This window comes from Dryobates pubescens, chromosome 2 (assembly GCF_014839835.1).
Source record: "Dryobates pubescens isolate bDryPub1 chromosome 2, bDryPub1.pri, whole genome shotgun sequence".
NCBI classification, from domain to species: domain Eukaryota; kingdom Metazoa; phylum Chordata; class Aves; order Piciformes; family Picidae; genus Dryobates; species Dryobates pubescens.
In genome coordinates, this window is record NC_071613.1 from 34,581,676 (window position 1) to 34,594,109 (window position 12,434).

The following is a 12,434-nucleotide window of genomic DNA, read 5'->3' on the forward strand; positions in this document are numbered from 1 at the left end:
CTTTCCAAAGCCACACATGTAATTTAAAATTATGTATAGTTAGTGATTGTACCATGGTAGCATTTAAAGGTCTAGGTAAAGAAAGGGCAATTACTACGGCAAATGCTGTACTGATCTCACTATACTTTAGTAGAAGATGAATCTTACATTCTTGATGTGGCTGGAAAATTGCTTGTTTTAGTATATGAGGACTACATTATGCAATATATGCAAAAAGAATGAAAGTGAGCTTTCAGAGGTAGACATATTTTTAGTTAGCGAGCATTTGACTTCATAATGTTAGCATTCTTTAAATGAGTAGGTTTAAATGCTGGAAAGCAGCCCTGAGGAGAGAGACTTGGGGGTGCTGGTGGACGAGAAGCTCAACATGAGCTCTTAATGTGCACTTGCAGCCCAGAAGGCAAATCAGATCCTGGGCTGCATGAAGAGAAGTGTGGCCAGCAGGTCAAGGGAGATGATTCTCCCCATCTACTCAGCTCTGGTGAGACCCTACCTGGAGTACTGTGTCCAGTTCTGGAGCCCCTATTACAAGAGGGATATGGATGTGCTGGAACGTGTCCAGAGAAGGGCCATGAGGATGATCAGAGGGCTGGAGCACCTCTCCTGTAAGTGCAGACTGAAAGAGTTGGGGCTGTTCAGTCTGGAGAAGAGAAGGCTCTGAGGTGATCTAATTGTGGCCTTCCAGTATCTGAAGGGGGCCTGCAAGAAGGCTGGGGAGGGACTTCTCAGGATATCAGGTAGTGATAGGACTTGGGGGAGTTGAATGAAGCTAGAGGTGGGGAGATTCAGGCTGGACATGAGGAGGAAGTTCTTTACCATGAGAGTGGTGAAGCCCTGGAATGGGTTGTCCGGGGAGGTGGTTGAGGCCCCATCCCTGGAGGTGCTTAAGACCAGGCTGGATGAGGCTCTGGCCAGCCTGATCTAGTGAGGGGTGTCCCTGCCCATGGCAGGGGGGTTGGAACTAGATGATCCTTGTGGTGCCTTCCAACCCTGACTGATACTATGATACTATGGTAAAGAACTTGAAGACACTGAATGGAAAGGTGCTTGCCCCATTTCCATTATGGTTGTATATTAAGGTACCATGTTCATTTTCACAAAACTGGTTGACTAATTTGGACTCCAGAGCTGTTTAAAAACAAAGTAAAAAGTTCATACTGAGAAATTTGCTGCTTTTTAAAAAAAATTGGATTTTTTATACATGTAAATAATACACATGTAATCCAGTACTCCTTTGGATTGTTTTTATGCATCTAAGAAGATTATTCCAGGCTCTCTGGACTATGGCTTTTATTTGTTACAAATTTGCCAGCCTGTAGGTCCTGTATGTGGCACAAAATACAATGAACTCACCTAAAGTTGTTCATCTGAGCTTATTCCCAACTACTAGTTGGGAGTGGCAAAGTAACTGCTTACATTACCCATACAAATAACCCAGTGAAAATGGGTTATTTCCTAATGGAAATAAATAACTGGGTTTATGGTGCATGAGCCCTTAGCTCACAAAGTTTAAGCAGCTGTTTTCCTATGGTGTAGGTGACATTCCCTGTTGGTGTCATGAATCTTTGCCCTATAATGGTGACTCCTTAAAAGAAGGGACTCTGTATTTCTGGGTTCCTGTTGCTTTGCACCTTGTAACTAATCCAAGTCAGCATCAAAACATAACAGATCCACAAAGACAATGCCCTTCCCACCTCCTTCTGGGAAGCATCAGCTATCATGCAGAATAAAACTGCAATGAACGCACCTGGCAAGGTATTAAAGTGATCAGTGAGATACATGTGTTCTGTGTCTGGATCAGAATCAGATTTAGTTGACACACAAACTCGACTTGTGTTGGATCTGAAGTGTTTACAATTCATATAGTATACATTTCAATGTTTGCTGCCTGAGCCTCTCGAACAACAGTATTTAGTCTTACAGCTTCTCTCTTGTCAGCCTGGCCATCTGTTAGCACAATAGCTACTTTCCGCACTCCTCTTCGAGCACCAAAAAATCCTTCCTGGGTTGCCTTATGGGTAGCAGTTGCTATGTAAGTGCCTTCTCCCATGTACTGCATTTTTCTAGTTGCTTGCTTAACATCCCGTTGAGTTGTATACTCGTTGAGGCCAAATTCTAGCTGAACTTCTAAACTATATAACACAAGGTCAATTCTGGTAGCATTTCTTCCTACAGTTACTCTGTCCACTAAAGCAGTTACGAAGTCTTTGATAATCTCAAAATTTTCTGGTCCCACACTCTCAGAGCTGTCAATCACAAATACAAGCTCCATAGGTATTTCCTAACATTTAATACCACAACCTGCAAAGGAAACAAAAAGAAAAAAAACCCAAACGAACAGATCATGACGACTTGACTTGGTATGCTTTTGGAAAGGAGAAGAATGTAAACGTAACCAACTAAAAATAGAATCTGGAATTCTTGGGTACTTACCACATCTATCTTTAATTTAATTATATCTTCTCTCTGGATATGAAAAAATAAAATAAAAATGGGCTCTTTTAAATGAGATATAGCATTCACAGTACCTAGGATTTTAGTTAGAATGAATATCTGTGTCCTACAGGAACTTAAACAAACACACAACAAAAAAACTTACTTTTTAACTTCCAAACTTGGAATGAGTCTCATATCTTACCATATACTATTTTATATGGTATGTAAGAATCATTAACTTTACAACACAGTAAGGCACCTGTCTAAAACTATTAACTACAGTTTTGTAAAGAATATTTTGTGGTGATGTGGTTCTCAAGAAAACTTAAAACCTGTTTATATTTTAGGATATGAATATCCCTTTTAAATGTTTTGGCAGTGGAGAACTAAATCCAACTTTAGGAGGCATTTTGCTTGTAGTGAGCTGGCATATGACAGAGAGTGTCAACACAGAGTGAAATTGGGATCTGTAAATTCTTGTGTGCCTGGCACTCCCAGCTTTCAGCAGACACTAAAAAAAAAATGCTTCTGCCTTCAGAGCTCCTTAGAAAAGTGATAGCTGCTGTGACATGCAAATAAAGAGTTTCTCATTATTGGAGCAATCATTTGTTACATTTTTTGAAGTGCATGACAGGACTCATTTGGCAGTGAGTCAGTCTTCTAAATACCTTTGGCTACAGCTGCTCAGCTTCCAACATAAAGCTCAGTAGTATTTATATACTCAGTGACATGCTTCACTGAATTTGGGTCTAGTGCAGTCCAGACTTATCAGAAATATAATTAAGTGTATAGCATGCTAGACCATGACAGGCTTAAAGATCTTCACTCTCTGGAGTCTTAGTGCTAAAGTGACCAAAATATTAACCAATCTCTATGTCATTAACAGACAAAAAAGTACTTTTGTGATAGTGGAAGGGCACAGGGCATCCTGGTTTTGCTCTTGTTTGTTAGAGATTTGGGACAAGGGTTGGGAAAAGGAAGAAATTGTTCATCTTTCTTTAATTTCACAAAATACGGCAATGCTGAGTAAACCCACTTGCCCCTGAATCATCTAATTTCATCTAAAATCAGGCCAGGCTCTTGAACCTGTCTGATGACAATTCTACTGTCATTAATAGATTTGGACTGATATTCACCAGCAAGATATCAATCCTTATATCACTGTCAGCTCTCCATCTGATATTTACTTCAAATGCTGCCACTTAATGAAATGATGGCATTATTTTATGAGAATGAGCTGGAGCACTAATACCTAATAATACAAACTGTGTAGATAAAATGCACAGTTCAAACAGTCAGATGGTAGGATAGTTTTAGATACATGAATTGTCTTTTAAAAAAACCAAACACCAAGATTTGGTTTCATATGCACAAATACTTGATGTAAAAAAATAGTTTAGTAAATTTTTTTTTAAATAGATTTTGATTCAGAGAAAGAACAGTACCTGCATTTAATAAAAGGAATTACTTTTTGTTGGTGTCAGGGAGAGCCAGGAGTTGCAGGACTGGCAGATCTGCCTGGTCTTCCTGGAGAAGATGGAGCTCCTGCACAAAAAGTTGGTTCATCTATGTTTGTAGTCAACCTGCTTCCTTCCCAAGCATTCCTACTGTTGTCGCTGTGCTGATACCTAAACCTTGAAGAGAGAGTTTTTACAGACAAGGGAGAAAGTAGCTTTTTTTTTTTTAACTTGGGGTTTTTGTTTGTTTGCTTGTTGTTTGTTTGTTTTGAGTGGGGAGGGAGTTGTCTTTTCTTTTTACAGTTGTTGCCTTTTTTTAATCCTCCAAATGCCTTGAAACTCAGAAGTGAAACTACTAAAATGCTTACAAGGAGGCTTTTGTAGCCTTCCAATCACGGCATTTTCCTAGAATCAGATTATGTTCAGACATACTAAGGAAAAATGCTACTTCATGCAGTCTACCCAGAGTTTTACAAAGGTGGCTTCTGAATATGGGAAGAAAATCCTGGGTTCACTGACATCACTGGGAGTTTTGCCATTGATTCTAAAAGATCTCTGTTTTTAATGAGCTTATTTAAGTGAATAGAGTTGATCTTGCAACATGTCTGTCCTGATTTTTTGTTCAAGGGTGAACCAGGATTACCTGGTCTTAGAGGTCCTGAAGGTACTCTAGGGATTGGAATACAGGGGGAAAAGGTGAGAATTTCTCACTAAAGGTGACATTTTAAATTCTAATGTTCCAGGAATAGGTTTGTCAAGGCCGCCTCTCTTTTGGTGTATTGTAAGTAAAAAAATGTACCTCAAGGAATAGGTTAATGAGTGCTTCTAAAAGAGGTTAACTGCAGAGTTTATTTCAGCCTCAGCCTAAAACAATACTTTTAAAATGGTAACATTCGTAACAAAACACCCATCCTTCTCAGAATTAAAACAACAACAACAACAATAATATTACAGCACAACAGTTCAATGGCTCACAATTTCCAGTACCTGTGGTAGTACCCAATCCGGGAAGAAGACCTAAATGAGAATGGTATTTCTCAGAATAGCAGTATTTGGTTTGATCTTTCAGATTTTGTCTCTTATACTGATCTTCTGTACTGATTCAGAGATAGAGAAGTAATTTGGGTTTCTCATATTTGCTCTTAAGGAAACAAGTAGCTTTATATATAGAGTGAGTTTTCAGCTGATTGGGTTTTATATTATGCATGCTATAAAACAAATTAAACTTTTCAAGTGGATTTTGGAGTAGAAGGCTGAAGGTCTGGAGTAGAATCTCACTGATGTGCCAGTAAAAAAAAAAACAATCTGTTAAAAATACGGCCACTGGGTGCCAGTCTTGACTCAAGCAGAAACAGTTTGTGGGCACTGCTGACTGCAGAGATTTGCTTTACGATAACTGATAGAGCAAGGCTTTTAGTGTCAGTACTGCGACTACCATGCATCTTTTCTTTTGACACTTCAGGAAACTGATCTGTCATGTAGGAATATCAGTGCTATGACTATAGCCACTTTACTTGAAAAAGAGACCAAAACATATAATGTGCTGTTTTTATAGTTTTGTTTTTCTTTTGAATGGTCTGTTTGGGCATTGTGCTTTACTTGTGGATCAGAAATACATAGATGAGAGTGACTGATCTTTCCTCCTCCCTGACATGTGAAATGCTATCATAAATAGCTGTTGAGCAACTATTGGCCTGTAATGGGGTGTGGGGTACTGAAGGTGCACTTGAAGTAGAGAAGAAAGGAGAGTGTAAGATCTTTTTTGTGAATAGCATTGCCTGCTGGAATAACTGAGATACAGGCTTTTAAAATTAACCTGGTATATTACTGCACTTTGCACGCACTTTTCCTTTATAACAGAACTTAGCACTTGTAAGAGTTAATCTCATGACAGACCTTCAGCCTTCTCTTCTGAAAACCACTTGAAAAGCTTCAGTTGTTCTGCATTGCAGAAAATCAATGGTTGTTGTTTTTTGTTTGTTTGTTTGTTTGTTTTTAAACATAGCATTTCTGCACTGTCTTTCTAAAGGTATTTTAAACTGAGCTTTGGATAGTGCATATACAATAAAATTCTAGGGCTGTATTACATTTCCTTATGTTGTCCCTATCTCCACCTGACAGACTGGGAGATAAAAATACTACTTAGGGAACATCAGATAGTAGTAAATTAGTTTTGCTGTGCTTGTGAATGAGGCTCAGACTACTAGTGATTCAGCTAAAATGAAAATGCTGATTCAAAGTATTGAGTAATGCTTCAGTGGCTTGTGTGTGTGTGTGTGTAGCATCTCTAGAAACACGGATTTCTAGTGATTAGAGATGCTGTGGGACAGAACTGGCCAAAATATGATTCAAAACTCACTTTCATGAATTAGATAATGACAGCTACCACATGCCTGTAGATGTTGAGATGTTGCTGAATCTGGGATGATGATTCTAAGCTGTAACTGGGATTTGGACAAAGACAGACCATGCAGTAAAATTAGGCTGAAGGAAACACTGGTATGCATTTTTTTCTGCATGCTTACAAAGCTTGACCTAGACAAAGCAGCAACCACTTACACTTGCAGTGCCTGTGGCTTGCAGTGTGGTTCAAAGGTGTGGATCTTAGGCTTTTCCCTCCTTGGCAACTCCACTGTAGAGCAGAACTTCTTACCCAACTCTAAATATGTAATATTCTAGTGGGTGGATTTTAAATTAATAATAATAATAACAAAGTGAAGTTGTCTGAACTAGAAGTGGTTGCTCCTGGTTCTGATCATTTTATATTATAAAGCAAGCTGTGGCATAGTTAGGACCGTTACTATGCCAAATGCAAGCAGGAGGAATTTACAGAGTTTACAAGGATTTGTATGCAAGATTTTTTGAGTATTTTGCTTATAGAGCCTTCACTGTGTCAGGTATTTGGTCCATCTCAGCTCTGTTGGTAATAGTTACTATCAAGAGGAAGATAAAAAAAATCAAGAAGGAAGACATCTTTTTCAAAGAATGAGACTTTAAGTGTACTGAACACATAATTTTATTTGCTTTTAGAAATCATTCATGCCATAGGCCTTCCCAAATAGACTCTCACAGTCCATGTCTGTTTCCCAGGTCTGTTAAATGTCACCTCAGAGATCAGGAAAAATTTCTCCGCCTCCCCTTAAACCCTTTTAACCAGGGGCAGCTGAAGTGAAGATCACTTCAAAGGCCAGGCACACTGTGTTGTGTTGGTTTTTTTTTCTTACTTGGCATTGCAGTGTCAGTAGATGGTAGTCTTAATTTTACTATCACGGTTTGATGTTACAACTATGCCTGGTTCTCTTAATTTTTGTGCATATCAGGAACATCTCTTGTAAAGATGCTGGAATTGCAGTAGCTTAAAATTAGTGTTGTAGAAATGTGATCATTCCCCATACACGATAAGAACTGTAAGGCAGAAAAGGCATGTGACTCAACATCCCTTATCTTCAGTTGTAACTCCTTTCAGGAGTGCTTAGATAAGATTAAAAGAACCAGGCTTCCTTCCAACCATCTCCCTCTATTTCACCTGAAGAAATTCACTGAGAAAAGGAGCAGACTAGCTGCAGAATTTGAGCTGGCATCTAGCATGTCACAAGGCAGATTCAAATTCTGAGAAAATAGGGCTCATTTCTACAACTGTGTGTGTGAAACTGAGCTCTTTTTTAATGTTGCAATTGAGCTGATAGAAAAGATTCTGTTGACCTCTCTGTCAATCATTCTCTGTGGAAAATTGTGTAAAACAAACACCAGAAGAGCCACAAACAAAAATCTGATAGGATTCTGCCACCTAGTTTAAACAAGCCAAAACTAAATTCAGCTTGCAACTTAAGCAGTCTGCAAATGTAAATGTTAGTGTTGCCCACAAAACTTTACCTCTGATGTCCCTTTTCCTTTTTTTTTTTTTTTTAATCTTAAGGAAACAAGTGACAGGAGCAAGGATCTCTGCTTTGTTTGACAGAGAGGAACATGCAGACATAGAGATAAAAATATTAAAACTAAAAGGGAATGTTTTATTCTCTTGTAGTGTAAAGCCACCAAACCAATATTTAGTGTATTCCACGTTTTCATAGTGATATGCATTGACTTTTAGCCTCTGCCTTCTGTGACTGGATGCTAAACTGAGCATTGAGTTACATAGGGGCCACAAGAGCAACGGTCTCTGGTGAAGTCCCTAAAAACACTGAACTGTTTTGTCCGGAAGGCAAACTGATTTTGTGCTTCAGCAAGCGAATGGGTCAGCAATATATAAAAGAATTCAACAAATACAGTATTCCTATAGGTGTTTAAAACAAGGGCAAATCTTCTGCTTGGGAATCTGGCATTAGAGACTTGATGCTACGTAGCATGTTCAGACTGAGCACATACAGGAGAATGGGCTGGGGTGGAGACACTGGAAGGTGCATCCACATTTTTTTCTTCTTTTTCCTTACTCCTCTTCCCAAATTATCTAAGATAACACTGGATTAGTTCTATGCTCTTTTCTGTAAAATTTACAGGTATAATAGAACTTGTACACTGAGTCAGCATTGCATTTGTCTAATCTTGTTCTTCACATCTACAAAATGGATTGAACCCAGTGAAGATATTTTCAACTAAAGTGCATGAAATATAGTCATATTCCTGGGTGGTCTGTAGCCATAATGCATGTAGTAAGGGCTGCTTATGATTGTGCCCTGTCTAAGAGCTGGGGAGGGGGATGCCATGGAAGAAAGGTAGCAAGAAGAAGGAAGGCAAAAATGATCTCTGACACCCAGAGCTTCTGTAATTCTTTAAAATGTAGTACTGGGTGGAACTTAGCTAGCTAGCAGTTGCTATGGTAACAGAATGGTTTTTATCATAAATCTGTGTAAGTAGGTTGCAGTCATCAGTTAATAGAGTACTGTGCTTCCCAAAGCATGTGATAGCATTTAGATTTTATATCTAGAATCTGTGCATGTCTATACTTAAAAATCAAAGTATATATTAATACCTAGACTACCTAAAAATACTGGAAATAGTCATGTCCAGTGCAGCTATTATTTGGGCTTTAGTAATAAAACAATTGTGAGAAAAGTTTTACATACTTGTTTGATAGTGGCACTCAAAAGTTCAGTTAGAATGAAGAGTTAGCTGGATGGAACAGTGTGAAAAATATCATTAGGCACCTAGATAGCAGATCATAATGAAAAGCATTACTTGAAATATCCTTGTGTCCTCCTCTATATTTAGAAACAGTGAAACATGAGCAGGGATAATAGATTCTGTAGCCTGACTTTGGGAAAGTGACCCATGGAAAACTACATTCTGGTGTGGGAAAACAATGGCATCTCCTGTGGTACATGATTGAGGGCATGGAGTGCAATCATGTCCCTGTGGAAACTGGTCAATTGTGACAGTTTTGGTTTTTTTATTTAAAAAATAACAATGGTTCTCTTTTGTATTCTAGAATATGGCTAAGCCCTTATTCTTGTATTTTAGTCTTTAATTGAATCCCAAAGAGGATGGTATTTTAAATAGCTTTCTTTTAGTGTAACCTGATTGTTATACTGTTAAAACCTAAAGGTCAGACTAAAATGGAATACTGGCCACAAATCTCTAGTCTTTCACCGTGTTTAACTCAGGATGAGTGTGAGGTGATGACAGGTGACTTTAAAGTACCTTTTGTCCTTTCCTAATCCTGGTTTATGGGGATTTAAACATCACGGGCATAGTAAGTAGTCAACAAACTGCTCTATCTCATACACAGTTGTCCAGGGATCACTGGGAAGTAGGAAAATAGAGAGGCTACACTGTTGTACCTTCATCTTTTCCTGGTATGCACTCTAGTTGCGATCTGAAGCAGGTTCTGTTCTTGTGACCTTGAACCATATTCAGTTTATATAAGGTTTTTATACTAGTCTGTTAGTTCAAACCAGCAGCTTCATAGTTGTTAATCTGACATTATATCTTGTACTGCAACTCGACCATTATGCCATTTTACATAAGAACTAATTGTGTTGGCTATAAGAAAAGTAGTAAGAACTACTGTACACTACTGGTTACATTCTTTTTGTTTGCTGTCCTGTTTGCTGTCTCTTGAAACAATCTTTAAAAAAGCAGGTTAATGCCTGCAAGGAGATATCAGAAAGACAGGAACATATTAGGAAGGGAGGAAGGGAGGAAGGAAGGAAGGAAGGAAGGAAGGAAGGAAGGAAGGAAGGAAGGAAGGAAGGAGAGAGAAATGACAGTTTAGAAGAATTTGTGATCCATGCTGGGATAAAAAGGTTACAGCAACAAAAATAAACAAAAGGAAGAGCATGATGTCCATTAACAGAATGGCAAATGGGTTTTGTTGTTGTAGCTCTAAGTGCAAGGCTTTAATGTTCTCTTTCATCAAAAAAAACTTGGTGCAGAAATGGCAGAGCACTGGTAATAACACTGTATCTAATTTGAGTGCTGATTGTAGTTGGTGCTTTTGTATTTGAAACAGCTGTAGTCTCATGACATTTGGAAAAACTGGGTAATAGTAACACAGGAGAAGTTTCATGTATTTTGAATGTGTCCTGTAAGTTTTATTGTAGCTCAGTTATCTGAATGCATTTAAACTATGAAAAAGCTCATTTAAAGCTAATGTATTACTACATTCATGAGACCAGTCAATGTCCAAACAAGATGGAATCAACAGTGATTACTGGCAATAAAATACATAAAGGAAGAGATATGACTAAATCATATTACAAAGGTGGTGTGTGATGCCTGTGCTGATTACCAAGGATGTAAATGTTTGTCTTGAATTTTCACTAAGCTCCTTTGATTGATGCACAGAAAGAGAGAGATACCTACTTCTGCTGAAAAAGGGAAACGTGGATCATTATTCTTTACTTCAGCATTTCTTAGTATCATCATCTGTCTGGTGGATGACAGCTTTTTTAAATGAGAATTTTGACATCTATGTATGCATACCTTTGCTCTTCAGGGTAAATCTCTTTACTATGCTTGAGAGGGAACAAGCCTTGAAGACCATTCAGAAACAACAGCTAACACAAATTCAGAAGACTGATTCTGTTTGTTGACTACAATGAGTTCCTGATTACATCTAGAACAACTAGATATCTAGTTTCTAAAGTTAGGCATGAGGTTTTGTCATCTTTTATTGAAAAAATGCCTTGTTTTCTTCCTGCAGTAGATCCAGGAACCTTGTGTTACATTTGAATAATGACTGGTCACTGACTGCTGCTGAATCTTAGCTGAAACTATTAAACTTTGGCGTTTTTCGTTGTTAGTCTAATAGAGCCAGAATTTAACCCAGTGTCTACTTGGTTGTGGTGGTGGGTTTTTTTTGTTTTGTTTTGTTTTGTTTTGTTTTCCCCTCCCCCTCCTTAAATCCAGAAGAAAGCTTTTTAACTGTGACCTGTGGAAATCATCTGAACATTTCGGGAGTTGAATACATGATTATTGGGTTGTACTTCATCACCTATCAGCCTTTCACAAGCAGATGGCAATAGTAATATATCAGGAGTGCTGTGTCCCCACTCCCCTTTTTCCATTGTGCAATAATTAACTGGGTATCCAGCTTCATAATTCAAAGGTCTAAGGTTTGAGACTTGTCCTTTTAATTATTTCTGGAGTTTTGAATACAACCCTACAATATGAATAAAACATTACTTTCAGGTCAGTATGAGGGTTCACGCTCATGGCCTTCAAATTAATTGAACAACTTCTACTATACCTAATCAGCCACAAAGGATTATGGGGACCTAGGGCATTTTCATTAGTATCTCTTAAAATGCCTGACACAAAGTGATGTAGCTCCAGTTTTTATAGAAAGGCTAAGCATCAAACAGTCCTTAAGGAACAAAAGGATTTTTCGTATCTAGAGGAATGTGGAACATAACTGCCTATTTACTTTTAATAACTTGTGGCTCTGACTCACAATCACACATAAGCACAATTTTTTATCATAAAGAGGAAAAACAGCAATGAAGAACCACCCTCCCCAAGCCTTCTAAGACATGAGTAATTACAATGGATATGTTTCATAGCTCTGTTCTCATACATTTTTTTCAAACTCACAAACTACTGTTCCAGTGGAAATTTAGGCAAAATGAGTAAAGAACGTGTACCAGTTTCTTGAAGATCCTGTTCACTTTGTGCTGCGGTGCAGCTGCACTAGAAACTCAAGTGTCATGTATCTGAAATTTCTTAAAATAAGCACCAGAAAAGAAAGTTTCCTGATGGTTTTAACTTAAGAACTCATCCTGAATTGTGTTAATCACACTGTATTCAAAATAGCAAACCAACAGGTTTGCTGTGATGAGGTCTTTAGAAGTATTCTAATCAGGAAAAATCTTAAATTTTGGAACTGGATGATACAATAATAACATCTGTATGCAAGAATGACTGCTGAGAGGAAGAAAGAATTCAGTTAGGTATATTGCAAAATACAAACCAGAGCATTGCGTTGTTTTTTTGATGGCAAACTTCCACCTCACAATTCTCTGTTCTGTGAAGTGGCTATAAAAATAACATTTTATGCTCTCCTAATGGTAGCTCAGGTTGACCTAGCTTGTCCAGGCATGCTGT